Here is a 23,151-nt window from a genome sequence, read left to right as displayed (position 1 = left end):
GCTTAAAATTTTTCAGTTTTCCATTGCATTCAGGAGAAGTACATTAACTGGCCTATTGGACCTGGCATGAACTGGCCCCTGCCTCTGAGGCAGCCTCAAGCCTTACAGTCTAACCAGAGCATAATCAATTTCTTCCACTTCCTCTAGAGCACTAAACACTTTCACATCCAGGTCTTCACGCTGTATTTTTTCTTCCTGGAGCACTCCATCCATTTCCCTCTGTCTGGGTAACTCCTAGTTATGTGTCAGGTCACAGCTCACAAGAGGCTTCCTCGGGGGAGCCTCCCCAAATCCCCTTGGTCTTAGGTTAAGGTCCCTCCTTTGTGTAGTGTCATCATAGCAGGTCATTACCTGTTCACTTCTCTGTCTCCTCCACTGGTCTGTAAAATTGCTGAGGGTAGAGGTCATGTCTTTATGTTACCATATCATCCCTTGTACCTAGCACAGCACCTGCTGGCACATAGTCGGTGCTCGATAAATATTTCTTGACTGAATGGGTACGTTGGAATAATTTGTCCAGAGAAGGAATCAGGTTTAAAGTGATTTTATGAGTCTTATGCTGCTATTAACCTGGGTGCCCTTAATCAATTCAGATTGGACAATTATTATTGAACACCTTTATGTGCAGCTGCTTCCCCCTACACTATTTCATTGATCTTCCCTTTACCTTTTTATTTTACAGATTCAGCGAGGCTGAAGAACTTGATCGTGGCAACTGATGAATAGAAGGAATCCTGAGCTTTGGCGACCCAGCCCATCGCTCTGGGCTCTGTATCAGGGTGCTGTGTCTAAACTTTTGACCTTTATCATGCTCTGTTGCTGCAACCATCTGCTTGGCTAGCATATTAGAATCTAAGAAGCCTTGAATTACCTACATAAAAGGTACAACTTAGAAGTCAAAATGGAATCCTGGAGGGGCACTGGGGGAGGAAGTGCTGGTCTAGGGATCCAGACAACTGGGCTTTTCTTCTTATCTCGGTTACAAACTAGCTGTGTGACAGAGAGACACTTAGTCTCTCTGGGCCTTAGCTTTCTCATCTATCCAATGAGTGAGAACGATGGGATAATTTTTTTAGGGGCTCTCCAGCTTCAAATTCTAGGATCCTAAGCTTGAAAGCAGGTATGAGGCATCAGAATTGCACAATGATTACTGCTCAGGGTGTCATCAAGTCTACCTGAAAGAGCTATTCTGCAAATCATGTTCTGAAGGTGAGGAGTAAAGAGAATAAACATAATTTCATATCACTCACTTACTTTTTTTGTACATCCACATGTAACAAAATAATAACCATGAGTCATGGGGGGAATTGAATGAAAATAATGAATCACCGTAATATGCCTCCTTTTCATCAGCTGTCATTACTGGCCTGTGAATAAGCCCCAGTGAACGCTGGCCCTCGTCTACACACCTTCCTGAGTTCATAGAACAGGCTCCTCTAGTCCATACTTTTTCTATGAAAATTATTTGTAGCACTGTGCCTCTTGAAACTACCTTACGTATTTAAGCAATTAGCAATCAGACTTCACATCTTATTGCCACACAAGAAAATCTGAAATGTAAAAACGCAAATTGTAGGGAATGAAAATAGATTTTAAGTTGTTTGCATATAAATTGATTTCCGGGAACAATTAAAACTTACCATATTTGTGATGATTTTTAGAGGTGCTAAAGTAAATAGAATAATTATAATAATTATATTACCCTTGTGTGAACTTAGTAAAAGAACAGAAAAACTGTCATTCTGAATTTTAGAAAAGAGCCAATTTTGGGGGCTGGCCCTGTGGCTTGGCGGTTAAGTGCGTGAGCTCCGATACTGGCGGCCCGGGTTCGGATCCTGGGCACGCACCAACACATTGTTTGTCCGGCCATGCTGAGGCGGCGTCCCACATACAGCAACTAGAGGGATGTGCAACTATGACGTACAACTATCTACTGGGGCTTTGGGGAGAAAAGCTGGAAGGAAAAAAAAGGAGTAGGATTGGCAATAGATGTTAGCTCAGGGCCAGTCTTCCTCAGCAAAAAGAGGAGGATTAGCATGGATGTTAGCTCAGCACCAATCTTCCTCAATAAAAAAAAAAAAAAGGAGCCCATTTTGGCTCTAATGTAGCTGAAAACAACAGAGTAAATTAAAAATATATATAACTTTAAAACCTTGAAGTTATCATAGAACGTATATCAGTGAGTACTTTAAAACTTCCTTTAAAAATTGAAGTCATGCTGGGAGAAAATATTGGTAAATCATATATCTGACAAGGGGCTAATCTCCAAAATACATAAAGAACTCACACAACTGAATAACAAAAAACAAACAACCTGATCAAAAAATGGGCAGAGGAAATGAACAGACATTTTTCCAAAGAAGATATACTGATGGCCAATAGGCGCATGAAAAGATGTTCAACATCACTAATCATCAGGGAAATGCAAATCAAAACAACACTAAGATATCACCTTACACCCGTGAGAATGGCTATTATCACCAAGACAAAAAACAACAAATGTTAGAGAGGATGTGGAGAAAACAGAACCCTTAGACACTGCTGGTGGGAATGCAAACTGGTGCAGCCACTATGGAAAACAGTATGGAGATTCCTCAAAAAATTAAAAATAGAAATACCATATGACCCAGCTATCCCACTACTGGATATTTATCCAAAGAACTTGAAATCAACAATCCAAAGAGACTTATGCACCCCTATGCTCATTGCAGCATTATTCACTATAGCCAAGAAGTAGAAGCAACTGAAGTGCCCATCGACTGATGACTGGATGAAGAAGATGTGGCGTATATAAACAATGGAATGCTACTCGGCCATGAAAAAAAAAGACAAAATCATCCCATTCACCACAACATGGATGGACCTTGAGGGTATTATGTTAAGCAAAATAAGCCAGAGAAAGACAAACACCATATGATTTCACTCATATGTGGAAGATAAACTAAGACAGACAAAGAGAACAGTTTAGTGGTACCAGGTGGAAGGGGGTTGGGAGGTGGGCACAAGTGGTGAAGGGGCGCATTTATATGGTGACTGAAAAATAATAATGTACAACTGAAATTTCACAATGTTATAAACTATTATGACCTCAATAAAAAAAATTGAAATTGTGGAAAGGGAAACAGAAATTAAAATTAACAAGAGATTTGAACTTGGGGATTAGTCTGAGTTAAAACAGTAGCCATGGCCAAAATGATAGAAAAGGAAATAGAAAATGATGATATTTACTTTTCCTATTTTCTCTGTGTGACTTTGAAACTACATCAAAAAATCAGGACATCCATTTTTCCTGTCACCAGCTAACTATATCAATTCAGGCAAGTCAATTTAATTCTCTGGAGAAAAATTTTGCCGTGCATGGAATTAATATTTTGTAAACATTGTTAAGCCTTAGTAACTTTAGGAAAATTTTGGAATGTCCTACCAGGAATGACACCACAGATTGCAGGTTTATTCCAAGTTAAATAAATTCTGGAAGTGGATGTTCACTCTTCATGGAAAAAATGATGCATTTTGTTTCCATATTGAATCAAGTTCCTGTCTTAAAATGCGATTTCTGTTAAGAAAATGGCCTGAGCATTGACACTGTGGTATAGGCATGTGAAGGCCAAACCCCACAGATTATAGATGGGAAAACTCCTGAGATTCTTCACCTGTGTGGCAAAATGTAGAATATACTCCATTGAAAGACAGATTTAAAATCAAATGATATATTTCCAACAGAATGTTTAAAGTATTGAAACATCTCATGGAAAATGTATCTCTTTTCTCTTTTAAGAAATGCTGCACATATTTTGAGAAGTTAATTAAGAACAGTATTGCTTCCTTGTTGACCAAGAAATCAATAATAACATTCTAGAGTTTTATGGTACCTTTTTTGAAAGAACTTATGCTCAAGTAAAAAATTCTATTTTTCTTGTTCATAAAATTCCTAATTTGATTTGTCTCAGTGATAATGTAAAAATATGTATAACCTATGGACTGTAGAGAGTGTTTATTTCACCTGTTGAAGCTCAGAGAGAAGCAAGGAATGGGGTGGGCTTCAGTGTTCAATTGTGCAAGGGAACTCCACTTGAGTTTCAAAGCAACCACAACCATGACGATGCAGATTTAGGGAGCAGGGCTCATTGTGATGTTGAGCTTGAACCAGGTGTTCAGGAGTGAACTCTGTAGAACTCCAGGATGAACTACAAGAGTCAGCTGAATCAGGAGAAGCTGGAGAAAAAGATGAGGATCAATGCAAAAAGGATCCAGTTAGTGCAAGAGAGAATGGTGCTGAACTATGTGGCTCAGAGGAAAGAACAGGGATGGAGGGTATATGAAGAATTATGGATAATATGAAAGTTATGGGAAGAGATCACTGAGGCTATAAATATGAGGCAGAGCAGGCAGAGCAGAAAGTTGAAGGTAATGATTATTGGGGGGTATATTTGACTTTCCATCAAACATACATTCCTGGAAAGTTGTGTGAAAATCTAATTGTCATAAAGTAAAAACGTATTTAATAGTTAGCTATTCAAAGGAAATTTACGTCTGTAAGGGAAATTGTACTTTTGTAATATGAAGATCGATCCCCTATCTTATTTTGAAAATTCAAGATTTTTGTATATATTGAGTTTTCCTAGATCAGTGGGCAACTGAATCAGGCAGTTGAAAGGGTTATTTTACACATTACTGTAGTTTTGGGTGTGGCATCAAGAAAAAACAGAATGTTCCCAACTGAAAGAGGCTCTTGAAATTTTCTAATTCAACTCCATTCTCCAGATGAGAAAACTGAAGGTTAACTGCTTTGCTCAAGGTCAACCAGGGATTCACTGAGAATTAACCAAAAGTGAAGAGATTCCTTCACAGTCCTCAGCTGGCTGCCTGACAAATGTCCTAGAAGAGTCCTAGAACCCTTCTTCCCACTCAAGCCTCATTCTCTGTTTCTCCCTTGGACTGGATGATTTACTGTGTCTGGAAAGCGAAACAAAGCCACAGGGTAGCTGCAAACATTTGTCCTCTGGGGCCCTTTCCACTCTCAAAATTGTATGATTTTATATCATCACTGTACCTCTTGTTTTTTAAGACTGTTACCTAAAAAAATTCATTGTAAGATCAGGAGGCAGTCAAAAAGAGAAATAACTGTTATTGGCTCCCAAATGGCCAGGGAGTATAGTAATATATCTTACAGAAGGAGATAGATAATGTTAAAAGAAGAAATTTATCTTCCTGAAAGCAATAAAGCTTTAAAAAACTCCAGCCCAGTTTCCTGTCAGTTCTGCCAGAATCTATCAAACATGGCACCTTAAATTGGTCCAAGTTTCACAGATACCAGGAAACCACAAGTGTGATGTTTTTGACGATGCCATATATCTCCAAAAACACGTCATTTTGTTCCAGCTTTCTCTTCTGTGCGTGCCTTTTAACTTGGCTTCTTGTCATTTCTTCTCAGAGATTCCACACATATCTCTAGTTCCCCAGAAATGAGCCCTTTATTTGTAACTGCAGAAAATGCATTATGTGAGAACTCTGAGAGAGAGAGAGAGAGATTAAACACCATTCTCAAGTACCCTCTTTTCTATTTTCTGCAAAGCCTCAGAGAGATGATCACAGATAAGGGGTCCAATTTTAATCTCAGTGTTTGGAAATTATTTTATTTCTAAGTAGCAGCCTTACATCACCTATTTCCCATTTGCGTCTCCTTTTCCCCTTATCTAGCATACACACTTCTTGCTAAAAATGTTTTAGATCATTCTGCATTCATAAGAAGTCTTTCATGTAGCAACATTTTTAGTTGGCTTACCCAAAGAAGCATAGGAATGACTGTTCTGAAAGAGAGATCCTAAACTAAACTTCCTTTAAATAGAAATCATGTTCTGGGCTGGTCTGGTGGCCTAGCAGTTGGGTTCGCACGTTCTGCTTCGGTGACCTGGGGTTCGCAGGTTCGGATCCTGGGCGCCGACCTACTCACCGCTCATCAGACCATGCTGAGGTGGCATCCTAGGTAAAAGAGCTACAACTCTACAACTATGATACACAACTATGTACTGGGGCTTTGGAGAGAAAAACAAAAAAGAAGAAGAACTGGCAACAGATGTTAGCACAGGGCCAATCTTCCTCTAAAAAAAAAAAGTGCAAGCGGTTAGGTGCGTGCCCTCCGCTGCAGCAGCCCAGGGCTCGCAGGTTTGGATCCTGGGCGTGCACGAACGCACCACTTGTTAAGCCATGCTGTGGCAGTGTCCCATATACAGTAGAGGAAGATGGGCACGGATGTTAGTTCAGGGCCAATCTTCCTCAAGAAAAAAGGGGAGGATTGGAATCAGGTGTTAGCTCAAGGCTAGTCCTCCTCACAGAAAGAAAAAAAAAAAAAAAACGGAAAAAAAGAAATCGTGTTCTATGATAACGTTAATCTAAATTTTAAATTGTATATAAAATATCAAATAAAGCGTTTTATAAAGAGCCATTCTGTGCTTCAATACAGAAAGAACCACAGAATCAAAGAATGCTAGAGCTAAAAGAGATATTAGAATTTCTGGCGAAGTTTCCTCATTTTATAGATGCGGACCCTGAAACCCAACACAGGCAGATTAGGAAGAGAACTAGCCAGGCATTGCCTCAGCTGCCAATCTATAAAGAGCACTAAAACATCACTAAGATAAATGAGAAATCAGAGCCGATAACTTGGGTGTTCATATACAGCTCATTATTTGTACACAGTCAGCTGAAAGTTGATAGTCTGCTAAAGTACCTGGAACTAAGGAATGACATAGTATGTTAACTAAGAGTAAGTGACGTATTCTATCATCTGAATTTTAATTTCCTCAATATGCCTGCAAGCACACTAATTTTTAAGTTCACAAATGAGGACAAGAAATACAGAAGAAAGGGTGACATTCTTCGAGTTTTTAGAAACACTGATCCTATTTTGGCCAATAGAAAATATATTGGTAATTAAATTTACTTCTCAAAGCAAACACATTAAAATTTAAATTCTCTTTATTCCTACAAAAGAACAAAAGTGAAAAAAATAGTGGTTGAAAGAGTGCTGAATCATGAACTTGTCTCAGATACCCACAATTCTTAGGAGAGGCTGACACTACCAAGATCATGGAGCCATTGCTACATTCATAGCAATGGATGTAATTCAACAAACACTGATGCTATGCCTGTGTAGCTGGAGCTACACAAATGAAATAGTGACCCAGTCTGTTACCCCAGGATCTTACATTCTAATCATGTGAAAGACATGCAGACATGAACAATACCACAGACTACCTCTCTGCGGAGATAGCTGGAGGTCCCTAGGACCATGGAAGATGAAAAGCCTGTGTCTACTGATGGAAACTGAAAGGCTTCACAGAGGAGGCCACATCTGGACTGATAATGGAAGGATGAGTAGGAGTTTGTCAGGTGGAATAGGACGAGAAAGGGGAACCAAGAGGTCATCTGGTCAGTGGGAACCCCAGCATATGCAACAATAGCCTAGAAGACTGAGAAACTTATTCTGGCGAAGCGTTCAGCTAAAACATTAACATTATTCTTAAATGTTAAGCTAAAACATTAGCTAAAACATTTAAGTACCTGGAACTAAGTACCAGGTACTTAAACGTTCAGCTAAAACATTAACATTATTCTTAAAAAGCATCAATAAATAAAGTGGGGAGGTGCACGGGTTGTAATGATGCACCACCCAGATCCCTCTTTGAACCTCAAGGGTTTATTCCTCCAGCTGCTGAGAGCAATGCTGAGATGGTCCTCAGCTAGCAGCCCTCTCCAGGAAGACTCAACTGAAAAGAGTGCCCTTGCCTAAGATCTCGTCTTTTTTCTGGGTCATGGTGGAGATGCCCCAACTTGAGACAATGCTGAATGGCTCATCCCTATCGCAGAGCTCCCTGAGCGACTGGCTGAGTCCATTTGCATCACAGCCCAGCTTTTCTCTCTGCCCAATCCTGCTTCCAGCCCTTTCTTTCCATGATCCCAAGAACTCTCTTTAATAAGTTTTCTGATGCTAATCTCCAAATCAGAGTCTGCTTCCTAGGGACAGGGGGATAACTAAATATTACAAGATCAGTAAAGACGTAGACTATCACATTTCAACAAGCATGAGCCCCCTAGTCTATACTATACTATACTATACTATACTATACTATACTATACTATACTATACTACACTATACTATACTATACTATACTCACTGAAGGGTGCAGGATGGTTTCAGAAGCCAGGATCAGTCACCAGCTTATGGCAATCACATCTGAATCTTCCCTTCTAGCACTTCCACTTAAAGCAACTTTGCCCTTTCAGTCCTTTTTTTGACAATCTCCAAACCCTTTCCTCCATTCCTACCATCAGGGGCTCTAGGAGTTTCTCCGGCTCCTGCTTCCAGATGACTTTTCTGTGAGGCACTAGTCCAGTTCTGTTCCCTGAGGTCCTCCAGATTTTCCTCCAACCCACATAAAACGCTCTGACCAGTATTTCTCTAATTGTGGTACTCAGCCTGCTTGAATCGTATGCTTGTTTAAAATACAGATAATAGGCTCCACTCCAATTCTACTGATTTCAGGCGGAGAAGAGGGGGGTGGGGAAGTGGAAGAGGGAATCTGCATCATAAACAAGCTCCTTGGGAGATTCTTGTGCTCACTAAAGTTTGAGGATTTCTTCCTCAGAATCTGGGGAATGTATTAAATAAAGAAACAATGGTAAGTGTTTCTGAATTGCCTGTTGAATCAAGTGTTATATGTAATTTAGATAGCTTTATAATTAGGTGACAAAAAAGGTGTAGACACTGTGTTTACTCTTGTTGGTGATGGTATTCAGCTTGCTGTCAGTGGGTAGGATAGAGACTGTCTAAATCTAATTGAACTTCCAAAATCAGACAATTCAGATTGCATCTGGGATGGTTCTGGATATTGTTTGGGTCTAGGGTGGGGTGTTTGGGGACAATTTTTCAGAGAACATAGTGGCATGCTGAAAGACAGAGGTGGGTGACAGCCAGGCAATTTTCAAAGGTTTAGCTCCAGGTCATTTACAAGTTTCTATTCAGTGGATGGTTATAGGGCTGAGTTTTAACTAGGGTAAAGCCACCAAGGATTTGCCAAGAACACCAATTTGCCAATTTAGAGAGTGGTGCAGTTGTTGAAAATAGTTTTTTTTAAAAAAATCAACTTAATTGAGGTATAAATTAATTAAGTTTAATTAAACACACCTCTTTTGAGTGTACAGTTCAATAATTTTTGGCAAAGGTACAGCTGTGCAACTATTACCATGATCAAGATAAGAACATTTCCATCATCCTGAAGTTCTCTCGTTTCCCATTTGCAGTCAATCTCCACACACCATTCCTGGTACGAGATAACATTGAGCTACTTTCTGTGACAATAGATTAGCATGAGCTTTTCTAGAATTTCAAGAACATTGAAGGATATCTCCGCTAGATATAAAATGCTAGGTTACAATTTTTCTTTCAGCACTTTAAAATGATCTTCTAGTATCTCACTTGCGGTTTCTGATACTTTCTACAATAATGTTTATCTTTGTTTCTCTCTATGAACTGTATCTTTCTTCTCTGGCTGCTTTCAAGATTTTCTCTCACTGATTTTCAGCAATTTGATTTTGATGTGTTTTGCTGGGGTGTGTGTGTATTGACACTTCTTCGGATTCATTGACAGTCTTGGATCTGTGGGTTTATGTTTTTCATCAAATTGCAACATTTTTTTTTTTTGGCCATTGTATCTTCAGATTTTTTCTGTGCCTCAGTTTCTCATCTATGAGATGGGGATAATGATAGTATCTACTTTATAAGGTTATTATTGAATGTAATGCACTTGATTGTCTTAGTACAGTGTTTTATTCATAAGATATGCTCCCCAAAAATGTCTGCTTTACATAGAGTGTCATATAAGGAATTGTACAAAACTGATCAATTTGAGATTGAAAGGGACACTGTTTTTTTCCTGTTTTATTGAAGTATAATTGACATATAACTTTGTATTAGTTTAACGTGTACAACGTAATTATTTGATATATGTAAATATTGCAAAATGATTACCACAATAAGTTTAGTTAACATCCATCACTTCACATAGTTACAATTTTTTTATGATGAGAACTTTTAAGATGTATTCTCCTAGCAACTTTCAAATATACGATACAGTGTTGTTAACTATAATCACCACGCTGTACTTTACATCACCAGAACTTATTTATCTTATAACTGGAAGTTTGAGCATTTTGGTCACTTTCACTTATTTCACCCCCTTCCTCTGGCAACCACCAATCTATTCTTTGTTTTTGTGAGTTTAGATTTTTAGATTCCCCAAATGTGACATCATACTGTATTTGTCTTTCTCTGGCTTATTTCACTCGGCATAATGCCCTTAAGGTCCGTCCATGTTGTCACAAATGGCAGGATTTCCTTCTTTTTTGTGGGTGAATAGTATTCCATTATATATATATATATCATATTTTCTTTATCCATTTATTAATATTTATGCTGGCCACAGGCATAAGCCAAGACTATTCCAGGCAAACTGGCATGTATGGTCACCCTAGCTGTGAGAATAAAGCTGCCTGGTATAACTTCCATTTGTGACTTAGGAGACAGCTCTGGTGTAGAAGAAGATTCTTCCTCTCTCCACCTCCTCCCACCCCCAGTAGTAAGTGGATTTGCCATGAAATTTGAGTGAAGGCACCAGGATTATAGCTTAGACCATGACACTAACTAACTATGTGGTGTGGAACAACCCTTGCTGACCCTCAGTTTTTAATAAAATTTTCATGAATAGACCTTTTTTATTTTTAGAGTAGTTTTATGTTTACAGAAAACTGAGCAGACAGTACAGAGTTTCCATATATCCCGTCTCCCCCTTTGCATAAGTGTAGTGCACTTGTTATAATTGGTTACCAATATTGATACATGATTATTAACTAAAGTCCATAGTTTACATTAGGGTTCACTCTGTGTTGTACAGTTCTATGGGTTTTGACAAATGCGTAATGTCCTATATACACTGTTAGAGTATCATACAGAATAGTTTCACTACCCTAAAAATCCTCTGTGTTCCACCTATTCACCCATCCTTCTTTTCCTCCCAGCCCCTGGCAACTATTGATCTTTTTACTATTGCTCTAGTTTTGTCTTTCCCAAAATGTCATATACCTGGAATCATATAGTATATAGCCTTTTTCAACTGGCTTCTTTCACAGAGAAAAATGCATTTAAGTTTCCTCCATGTCTTTTGGTAGCTTGATAGGTCATTTCTTTTTATTGTTGAATAATATTCAATTGTACAGATGTACCACAGTTTATTTATCCATTCACCTTTTGAAGAACGTCATGGTTGCTTCCAGTAATTGGAAATTATGAATAAAGCTGCTATAAATATTTGTGTGTAGGTTTTTTGTGGACATAAGTTTTCAATTCATTTGGATAAATGCCTAGGAGCATGATTGCTGGATCATATGGTAAGAATACGATTAGTTTTGTAAGAAACTGCCAAACTGTCTTCCAAAATGGCTGTATCATTTTGCATTCCCACCAGCAATGAATGATAGTTCCTGTTGCTCCACATCCTCACCAGCATTTGATATTGTCACTTTTCTGGATTTCAGTCATTCTAATAGGTGTGTAGTGGTATCACATTGTTGTTTTAATTTGCAATTCCTTAGTGATATATAATGTAAAGCATCTTTTCCTATGCTTATTTGCCATCTGTGTATCTTCTTTAGTGAGGTGTCTGTTAAGATCTCTGGCTCATTTATAGATCAGTTGGTTTGTTTTCTAAGTGTTGAGTTTTAAGAGTTCTTTGCATATTTTTGATGAGTCCTTTATCAGATGTGTTTTTTGCAAATATTTTCTCCCAGTCAGTGGCTTGTCTTCTCATTCTCTTAGTCTTCAAATATTTTTATATCCTCCTGTCCTTCTGGGAATACAATTACATGTGTAGTAGAGTACTTGATATTTCCCACAGATTACTAAAGCTCTATTGATTGTTTTAGTCTTTTTTCTCTCTATGCTTCAGTTTGGATAGTTTCAATTGCTTTATCTTCAAATTCACTGATCTTTTCTTCTACAGTATCCAATCTTCTATTAATCCCATCCAGTGAATTTTTCTTTCCACACATTGAATATTTTTATCTCTAGAATTTCTGTTGGCTGTTGGTTCTTTTTTATATTTTCAGTTTCTCTTCTCATTATATTTTCTTTTATATAGTTGAACATATTTACAATAGTTATTTTAACATCCTTGTCTGTTAATTTCATTATTTCTGTCATTTTGGGTCCATTTCTATTGACTGATTTCCTACCAAATTATGGGTCACATTTTGCTGCTGCTTTTCATACCTATTAATGTTTTATTGAAGCTGGACATTGTGAGTTTCAGAATATTGAATACTAGATTTTGTTTTCTTCCTTTAAAGAGTGGTAGGTTTTATTCTAGTAGGTAGTAATACTTGCTGATCAGCTTTATCCTTTCAGGGCTCATTTAAAAGCTCTGATAGGGCAGGTATGAAGTAAATTTTAATCTATGGCTAGTTTATCTTATTATTAAGGTGTGACCCTTCTGGAGTTTCTACTGAATGCCCTGGGTACTCTTCACTTTGGCTGATCAGAACTTCAACAACTCTCAGTCCCATGCAAGCTCATGGAATTGTTCAGTTTACAGTCATTCTTTGCCTGACCTAGAGGAATTTCACCTTATGTACTCATGGCTTAATATTAGCAATAGACTCAAGAGGAACTCTGTGCAAATTTTTGGAGCTCTTCGTCTGCCACATAGATTCCATCAGACTTCACCTCCCTGAACTTCAATCTCTCTCTCTTCAACTCAGTGATTCTATTGTACTTGCTAAGGATCCCCCTCCCTGCACTGCTTTCCAAAAGTTGACTCCAGACAAAAAGCCAGGATAATCATAAGACTCACCTCATTTGTTTCCTTTTCCTCAAAAATCACAATCCTGTCTTGCCAATTGTCCAATAACTAAAAATGCTAGTTAGTATATTTTGCTAATTTACAAGTTATGGTGGGAGTATAATTTTAGTCCAATTACTTCATCATGGTCGGAAGCAGAATTTCCAATACTAAATATTTTAAAATTATGCAATCTTTCTCCAGCTGTGGTGGAGAGCTTATGCTAGCTGTGAGCCAGCCCCTTTGATAACTGGTAAGAGACCTAGGCAACAGGGGTCCCTGCTCTGGGCCTCACACTTTACAGGAACACACAAACACATACACAAATTAATTTATTAGGAGCACATGGGCAGCAGTGCCTCTGCCAGTTGAGATCTGATGTTCAGTCCTGTACAGCAGGGTCCATAACCAAAAACACCAACTTATACCCTTCAGAGGACTGCTTCTTTACGTCTCTTGCCCAAAGTTCTGGAATCAAAATTTTACAAAATGTGACTACATTTAAATGCCAGGAAGATTTGTGGGTTGTGCCACTGATGATTTTGGAGGTAGACACTGCTTTAGGGCACCAGAAGGATTTGAATGGCAGAAGCACTTAGTGAGAGAGAAGACAAATTAACTTGTCAAATGCTTCCTCTCAGACAGCCTGAATACAATAAATTCTTATTTATCGTTTGCCAATAGTGCCAAATGTTCATTTTCTTGCTTCTGTTTGTGTTACAATTTGATGTACCAGAGATACTCACAAATTACTGTAGTATTTGCAACAGTTACACATGGCAGCTGAAGAATACTTGGAAACAGTAAAAAAATAATATTTCTGTTAAATTTGTATGTATGTAGATGTAGACATAGCATGTGTGAATTATGATACTGATTCTTTACCTCACCAATTAGATTGATATTGAATCCTAGAGTTTTGAATAGGTTAAATTTTGTTAAAATATTTATTAAGATTTAAATAAATTTTCCAAAGAGAATATTTTATAATTTCAGCATTATTTTAAAACATTTAATTTAACATTTTGCTATTTATTAGTTATAATTTATATTTGCCTTTTAATTTTACTAATTTTGAATATGTCAGAAGAAATAAAATTTCAAAAACATGAAAAAAAATTTTTTAACATTTAAATTTTTGATAAAAATGTATTCAAGATTTGTATGCTTTGAATAAATTATGTTTTAATACTTTATACCACTGGGAATGAGTTCAGATTAAAATCATGATAAATGTAGAAAATACAAAAATATAGTTCAGCTAAGTAGCTAAGGACAAAAATATAAACATTGTCTTTATGATGGTATATATTTTTCAAGATAGAAGGATAGAATGTATTTTATTTAACAGTTAACTTGATTTGTAACTTTTAAATAGTTACTCTTACAATGTGAGAGCCATCAGTTGTACTCCTGCTCTGACTCCATGAAAGTTAGGGGTGGGCCCGGATGAGAGGGATGGAGACAAGATCTCCTCCCCTGTTGGGAGAGGATCTGCTTGTGTGTGTTGTGTCTGGACTGTGGAGTGAGGTGGAGAGTATAGGAAGACTGATTTGAGAACGTTTGTCCCCAGAATTGCTAGTTATGGCTCTGGTCTAGGGTTTGCTTTCACCAACCAGTAGTTCTATGGTGGGCTCTGAGGGCAAGCAGGCTGGGCTTGAGGGCAGGATTCCAGCCAGCAGAGAACTTAAGTGCAAATAGGCCCTCTGAGGTAGACGTCTGTTCATATAGACAAGGTTGGAGGTGGTGATGGTGGTGTTTGGGGCAGAGGGGAGCATAGACAGGAAATGCCTGCCCTGTCTCCCCTCTGGAGGTCCAGTGGCATACCGGCACCCCTTGGATATAGGCTCCCACTGGCCAGTTGTGCCAAGACCCCTGGGATGATTCCTACACTAGTCACGATTAGCCAGACTCCGAGCTGGTGGAAAACATCACTGACACCTGCTCAAAGGGATAGGAGACAAAAAAATAATAGGAGATATTTTTATCTATCCCATGTGATTAAGACTAGTATTTGCAAAAATGTTTTATAAACAGTCTAGTCGTAAGCACTTCACTACGCATGTCTCCTGTGACAAGATTTATGTTCTGTCTGTGATAGGCTCTGCTGGGTTGCTTTGGCTGAGTGAGGACTGATGGTATGTTGTCTTTGTGCCAGTTTCTGTGCTAGGCACTGGGAGAACCTTGGGCGGGAGAGAATGGCTATCAGCGTTAGATGGACTGCTTCAGCCGTGAGAGGAAATTGTGCCTGTGAGAAACAGTCATTGAAACAAATCAGAGAAAATTTTAAATCCATGCAGGGCCATTCATTTGGCTGGCAGATATGCTTATTTCTCACCAAAGTGATCGCTGTCCTGTGCAAATAGTGTCAAGCAAAGCCCAAACTGATGATTGCCTTACCCAAGGTGAAATGTTAGTGCCCGTTACAAGTTAGCCAAAGATACACGATCAGATAGAGGGGAGAGACTGTGCCATGTCCCTTTCTGTGTCTCTAGTACCTAGCTCGGGGGTTCTCAGCCCTCCCTGCACATTACAAACACTAGGGCGCTCTTAAAAATACTGCTGCCCAAGTCCCACTCCAGATCAATTAAACCAGAATGTCTTAGAGACTGGGTGCTGGCATGTTATATGATAGTAATGCACAGTTAAGGCTGGCATTTGCTAAGCTGGCTATCAAGCTGGACACATAATACTTACTCAATAAACATGTGATAAACTGAACTTGGAGCAAATAGCTTTTGCAGATACCACTGTAACTGAGAGAAAAAAAGAGGATGAGGAAAGGGCTTTCCTTATTAGGGGCAGTTTCCTGGCTATTAAAAAGACGTGTGGGTGAGGGAGGGGTGGTGATCTTCGGCTCTTTCGGAAGCAGGGAGGCAACAGCCTTTCTAAGATGGCCTCTTCTGGCCAAAAGTCCAGAGCTGTGGTGAAATCATTAGAATTTTAAAGTTGTATCATATCTGCTGCATAACCTCTATTCAGATTTCCCCACTTGTTCACGTGTCTAAGACTGATGCAGCTTCCTCTGGTACCTGAGGGAAGACTGGCCCACTGACCTTGACAAAGGGACACAAATGGCCATTCTCTGTGTGTGTGAAATGCACAACCTCAGACCACCCAGCTCTGCGAGCTTTATATTTGGGCCAAAATGTGAGTCTGGGCCTAAGGGGGTCCCCAGCTCATATATTTTTGAATTTCCCCAGTCCACAGAACAATGTATGAGTTTGTGTACAAGACAAATATTAAAACATTGAACTAGGGACCGGCTCCATGGCATAGTGCTTAAGTTGAGCATGCTCCACATTGGCAGCCCGGGTTCATGGGCCCGGATCCCAGGCACGGACCTACACCATTCATCAGCCATGCTGTGGCGGCGACCCACATACAAAATGGAGGAAGATTGGCGCTGATGTTAGCTCAGAGCTAATCTTCCTCAAGCAAAAAAACCAAAAACAAACAAAAACAAAAAAAATTGAACTAATAGTCCTAATGAGAGGATTAGTGAATATACCAAGAGGATAACTTAATGGCCCCTACTCTTCCTTTCTCTTCTTCCCTGGGAAGGGGAATTAGTGTCTACCCATGCAGAGATGACTACTTTATATAGTATTTTCACTTACAACTGGTTCTTTATGGGAATTTCACTCATCTTGATTATTGGCTATGTATGGCTGAGTTCCAAGATTGGGCTGACTTATGACTCTCCAAGAGGAAAGAACAGTATATCTAGTGTTGCAACGTTTTTCATTGTTATTTTGTATCCTCTATTGTCTTAATAGCAAAAGACATGTTTGAACATTTGGAGGGGTTGCTTAATAACTTAGATAAACTATCTTAAGTTATGAAAAAAATAAAACAATGAATGGAAAGATGAATAGATAGATGGATGAAGGGCCAAGAACATCAACCTCTGATGTCTGAGGCTGTCCCGTGATTTGTCCTATGATGTGAAACTGGCATATCTTGGTTTTAGTTTCATTCAGGTTTTGTCTATGAAGAAGGAGCTGTATCTGATGATTGATAATGAATCCAACATTGATTTCACTCTATGTCATATTTTGCTCTATTCTGTTTATCGACATGTAATTTCAGATGTTTCTGTGTCCTCATGTCTGTAATTTGTAGTGTAGAATACGATGAAATGTTTAGGGTATATCGCAAGAACAGAATTGACTTTTTAAAAATACATAACTTTATCTTTTATTCTGTTTACAGCCTGATACATCTAATAAACAATGACAAGCTTCCTTGGAAGCTTGCTGCCGCTTGTAAGACCAGAAAAATATTACTAAATTTTGGCAATTTTAGAGTTACGAACCTGGAGTTATCTAGTCTGTTTTATAGATGAGGAAACTGAGACTCAGAGAAATTGATTCATCAAACTAGGACCCAGATGGGATATAACTGGTCAAACTGAATCAGGAAGACCTAATGTGGGCCCCTCATCATATGGCAAAAAGTCCTCCTTTTTTTTCTACTATGAGTAGGGAAAATCTATTTGTCAAGGCAAAGAAATTTGGGAGGTGGGGGTGGGTAGGAATAAGAAGGTGGGGAGAAAGGGAGGGTGAATGTCTGTTAGGAGTAAACTTCCTCGTCGCTGTAGGTAATATCATTCTGGTAGCCTTGGACATTGTTGGGATTTCCATAGACTGGGACTCAAGGTTGCTTGGGAATTGATTGAGATCTGAACTGCCGTGGTGGCCACATCTTATTGGCCTCAGAACCAGCTTAGGGTGCCTTAATTCTGTCCTTTTGACCAAGTGACCCCTTGGCATGACCACAATACCCTTCTTTCCCTGGTAGTAACTACTACAATCCCTGGTTGCCCGTGGCCCCATCACAGTGTGGCACTCGCATCAATTTAGTTTTGCCCCCCGCCCAGACATTTTAGGGATAAAATAAGAGTAAGTATGACAAATGAAACCTTGAGTATTACAGCAATGAATGATAATAGCATTCCTCAGACAAAGAGTCTGCAGAGGAAGGAAAGTGTGAATTAATCAATACCAATTAGTCTATTACTTAGATTGACTTGAATGGAGTTCTATGAGCTGCTTGACCTTGGCCAAGTCACTTTCCCTCTTTTGGTCTCATTTCCTCTTCTGTGGAATGAGATAGTGAGATAAGCAAGCATAGTCTAGATTTTCTTTTGGTCCTAACGTTCTAACTAGTATTTTATGACCTTAATTATTTCTTCCACTCTTTCCTCCATACATGGTTCCCTGCTGGCAGTGTGTGAGGAGGTGGACTGTGAGCTGGTCAACACTTGGGGATTAAGCACTGGTCCATTTACAACTAGTTCACCAGCTGTAGCATCCTGTACTGTCACTTCAACAAGTCACTTCTTCTCTGGGACCTGCCAGCTATAAACTTCACTGAACATGCTCATCATTCTTTTTTCCCTTGAAAAAGCCGTTCACTTCTAAGAAACTCCATTGTTTCTCCCCAGCCCATAGCCTCTCCACCCTTCAGCAAGGCAGTCTGGTATAACGATTCCCTCTTTCTGGGAATAGAGGAAAGAGTCCACCTGAAGACCTGTTAATACAGCCTAATGAGACAGACAAGCTATATTTTTTGGGGATTTGAAACACAATAGATACCTTTAAAAATAATTTTGAATTTTAGATTTCATTTTTGGTTCCAAAAAACATCCACCACATAAGAATCTTTACTTGTGAAGTATCCTACATATGACCAGTTATGTTTTCTGTTGACTCTTACTCTCCTATAGTTCCTTGAGCTTTCTTTGCAACAGGAATTAATACATGGACATTCTTTGGTCCTAGAGAAAGCATTTTGCCCAGGAAATGAAAGTCTGCTGTTTTCTCTGACAGTCTTTATTTTGTGTTTCTTTGAAATGAATTCCTGAGTCATGTAACCGGTAAACTATGCCAATTTCTTTTATTAAAATCTCACTGATGTCTGTGATCAGCAAAGAATCATAGTATTTGAACGTTATTGTGACCTAAAAGAAACTTTGGAGATTGTCAAATCCCATCCTCTCTCTTTACAGATAGGGAAACAGGCTCAGAAAGGTGAAGTAACTTATCTGAGATCACACAGCTTACAAGTAACACAGAGTGAGAGCTATAATCTACATCTAATTTCTAACATACATATTTGGTGGTGGGGGGGGTGGTGAGGTAGAGTAAATGGAACAAATACAGTCATATTTTTGGTAACTTTATATTCCAAGGAAACCCATTTGCAATTTTGTATTTTAAAGTTTTGACACTAAATTTTATATTTTAACAAAAATTTCCAACATTACAAAATAATGTTGGTACTAATATGCATTACAAGAATATCTTCCTAGTCCAGGGTAGTAAACTCTGGGGACAGGGAGGTTATGGGAGACAAAGCCAACAGGATGGAGGGGATTCTAGCAAACTGGAGCTAGAAGCCTTGCCTGTGGGTCTTCAAGTCCTCTTCCTCTCCCTCTTCTTCTGGCAGCTCCTCCTCCTCCCCCTCTTCCTCCTCTCTCTCTCGTGACATTTACAAAGTATTGAACCAATAAGACAGTGCAGTCTAGGTGACCAGTTTACTCCCCTAGTGGAAGCTGTCGATTCTGTTACTGTAATATGAGCAAAGATTCCTTCTCACTCACCAGTTAATCCCCAGCACAGCATCTGTCATATTGTAGGCAGTCAATAAATATTTTGCAGTGGGTCAATGATTAAATATGTGCTGAGGTTGGGATTTTGAATTTAATGTCATCATCTCCTTTTGTGAAGATAAACTGGTTCAGAGCTTGATGAAAATTTTTCTAAAATTTACCATGCCTGGTGTACCAAATCTTAAACCTTGAGTGCCTTGGGAAGGCCACCAGTCATTTACAACTTAATATGAATTAATGCCACTCAGTTTGCTTTCCTTCTCACTCTGAGTTGAGATCAATCACATTTGGAGGGAGGATGAGGCAAAGGAAAAGAAGAATCATGTGCCAGGGGGTGGGGTTGGGGAGCCTGGACTCTGCACAAGGTGAAGACATGGAGAAGGGGCTTCAGAAGGCAGAACAAGAAGTAAAATGGTTGATGAGGGTAGCAAACAGCCTATTTCACATTTTTTTTGAAGCTGGTACAGCTAGATTCCAGTATGAAGGAAATGGGCTCACTTTTAGATGCAGATGACTCATAAACAAGCACATTGTAAATTATTTGGAAGAAATATGGTTCTGTATTCTGTTTTTTATCTGAGAATCCTTTCCCTCCTGCAATCTCTCTCTCTCTTTTTCTCTCTCTGTCTATCTCTCTCTCTCTCCCCCTCCCTCTCCAAACCATTATACAGGATAGAAACATATTCTCCCATTTATCATTGGGGCCAGGTATCGTCAGTTAAATCCTGATCATTTCAACGACAATATAGCCTGTGGTTCAACACACACCATCAGGACTTCAGGCAACACGCCAAACATATGTCCTTGTTTAGGGGGAATCAGGAGCAGAAGTGCTCAGAACTGCACTTTTCAAAACCTGTTGTGCACTTGTGCCAAAAGAGTGGGGAAATTTTCCTTTCAAAGCTGCCATGAAGAGCATCCAGATGTTTCCACTGAGCTAAAGTGCACCTGCACCAGAGGCTGCTTGTTACAGCAGCTGCCAGAATCCCTTGGGAAAGCAAGCCACACTTAGCGCCGTGAAGTGGTGTCATGGACAACTTGCGGCCAAGAAGTTTCAGGGGAAAGTTCCAGTTCAGGATACTGGACTTCACACCAGATAATCTGGGTTTAGCCCCTAGCTCTGCTCTTTCCTGGCAGGCGGTCTTGGGTAAGCTCCTCTACCTCCCCGAGCTTCACTCTGCTTGTCTGTAAATAGACACCACCCCCTGCTCTACCTGTCATTAGAGCTGTCATTTCTCTCGCTTCCACTCCTCGCTGGGCACCCTTGTGCGTCCAGAAGTGCACTTATTCCTCACTACAGCCCTGTGGGTGGTTAGACACCATTATTACCCTCACTTTACAGATGGTAAAGCCCTAGCTTAGCGAGTTTAAGAGAACACAACTATGAAGGGGCAAAGCTGGGGTTTGAGACCAGGCCTGCTTCCAGAGTTGTTGAAAAGACCAAATGTTATATTGTATGTGGAAGGGCTTTGAAAGCCCTGATTAGAGCTTGCAAATGAGAATGAGTTAAGAGCACAGGATTTTAGGGTCAGGGAGGGCCCTGGTTGTGGGGATTAGGTAAATATTTCACTCTCTCACAGCCTCAGTTTCCGCATCTGTCAAATGGAGATGATAACAGTCCCTGCCTCCTGGGCTTTCGTGGGAGTGGAGTGCAATCGTGCATGCAAAGCTCTTAACAGAGTACCTGGCACATTAGTTACCCATAAGCGTAGCTGCTTCTACTATTGTTGGGAGGATGATTTCAAGTTACTACTTATAAATTAGAGCAAATAACGTTCCCAGGCCTTTTCGCATCTTATATATGCCATCTTCTGTTCATTTCCTATTCCCACTGAAAAGCAAAAGCCAGAAGGAAAGCTGATTACTAATATCAGGTTTTAACAAGAACATTTTTTAGTATGAGTAACACATGTACTTAAGCCTCTCTGTTCCTCAACCTGAATGAGTGAAAATTCAACACACAGTACTTCCATAAATAATGGACAGTGCCTTCTCCAGCCACGTCCACCCGCTGCTGGCCTTCAACAAGCGTCCTCAGGGTCCACCCCTCCCACCTTTCATCCCAGTTTGCTTTTGCTTCTTACCTGTTTCCTGGCTCTGAACTCTCAACTCCCCTCCCACCTCTACTCCTCTGGGATGGGATTTGTCCTCTTGCTCTTACTATTGGACCCCCGTGCTCCCTTATCCCCTCTGTTTCAGCGGCACCTCTGACTCCCACCATCACTTTGGTCTGAGACCCAAACTCTGGGGTCAATGGAGCCCCACCCCTATTGTAATTGATGGGGGAGAGACTTTGGATGTCTCCAGGCTTGTGTTGCTTAGCCTTCCACTGCTCCCTGTTTTTAGCTCTCTTATGATTCAGGCGGGGGCATATACCAAGCAAAATAGCAACTGAAGCTCAGGCTGTTTCTCTCAATGTCAGACCTCCAAATATTTCCAAAACCCAAAGTTTAGATCACGTAGCTCAATTCCTGTTCTTGAGTGAACTGTTAACTTTTCCTCCTGATGTGGCATCATGCAGGCACAGCCTATGACTCATACGAGTTAAGAGCAGGGTCTCTCAGTGCGCAGACATCGTAATTGTCTCTGATGAAATATACCTTTTCTAAGGAAGCCGCCAGAGGTCTTTTCAGGCTAGCATCAAAACCAGATCATGTAAAGTTTTCATCAAACTGTAAGTAGGGAAAGATGGTCTAGGGTTAATTTCTTTCATGTCAGCAAAGCATGCTTTTTCAAATGCCTTTTTCTTCAGTGGCCTCCAAAGTATCTCCAGCTTTTCTTTCTACCTACTCCTCCTTGACTCATATGGCAGAGTAGAAATTGCATGATCTGCAGAGGAGTTACCAGACCTGGGATGGAAACCCAGCTCAATCACTGATATTCATGTGTGCTGAGCAATTAGCTAACTTCTATAGCTCCCGACAACGGAAGTGATGAAACCTAAAACCTACTTCTTGGGAGAGTTAAAAGAGTTAATATATGTAAAATACTAGCACAAAGTAGAGATATATGTGTGTGATGTGTGAGCAGGTAGCTACATGAATGGTAGGTGTCCTTGTGTCTATATAGTCTACACAATGCTGTCACCTTACATCCTCCTTATTTGGGAGCCATTTGCTATAAATATCTTTCTCTGATCACAGGGATCATTTAGAAGTTCATGCTGAACTCAGTGGCAATACTAGAATGAGTTATCCATTTAAAAAATGTTCCTAATATTATTCATCCACAAAAAAAATGAAATCTTGCCATTTGCAACAACATGGATGGACCTCGAGGGCATTATGCTAAGTGAAATATGTCAGAGAGAGAAAGATAAATACTGTGTGATCTCATATGTGGAATCTAAACAAAAACAAAAATAAACCCAAGCTCATAGATACAGAGAACAGATTGGTGGTTGCCAGAGGGGGTGTCGGGGGTGGGGGAGAAATGGGTGAAGGGGATCAAAAGGTAGAAACTTCCAGTTATAAAATAAAGTCATGAGGATGTAACGTACAGCATGGTGACTATAGTTAATAATACTGTATTACATATTTGAAAGTTGCTAAGAGAGTAAATCTTAAAATTTCTTATCACAAAAAAAAATTTTTTTTCTTTTTAACTTTGTAAGATGACAGATGTTAACTGGACTTATTGTT

The sequence above is a fragment of the Ceratotherium simum genome, chromosome 20 (assembly GCF_057802395.1).
Source record: "Ceratotherium simum simum isolate JZ-2026a chromosome 20, ASM5780239v1, whole genome shotgun sequence".
Classification (NCBI taxonomy): Eukaryota; Metazoa; Chordata; class Mammalia; order Perissodactyla; family Rhinocerotidae; genus Ceratotherium; species Ceratotherium simum.
This window is presented reverse-complemented; position numbering follows the sequence as displayed.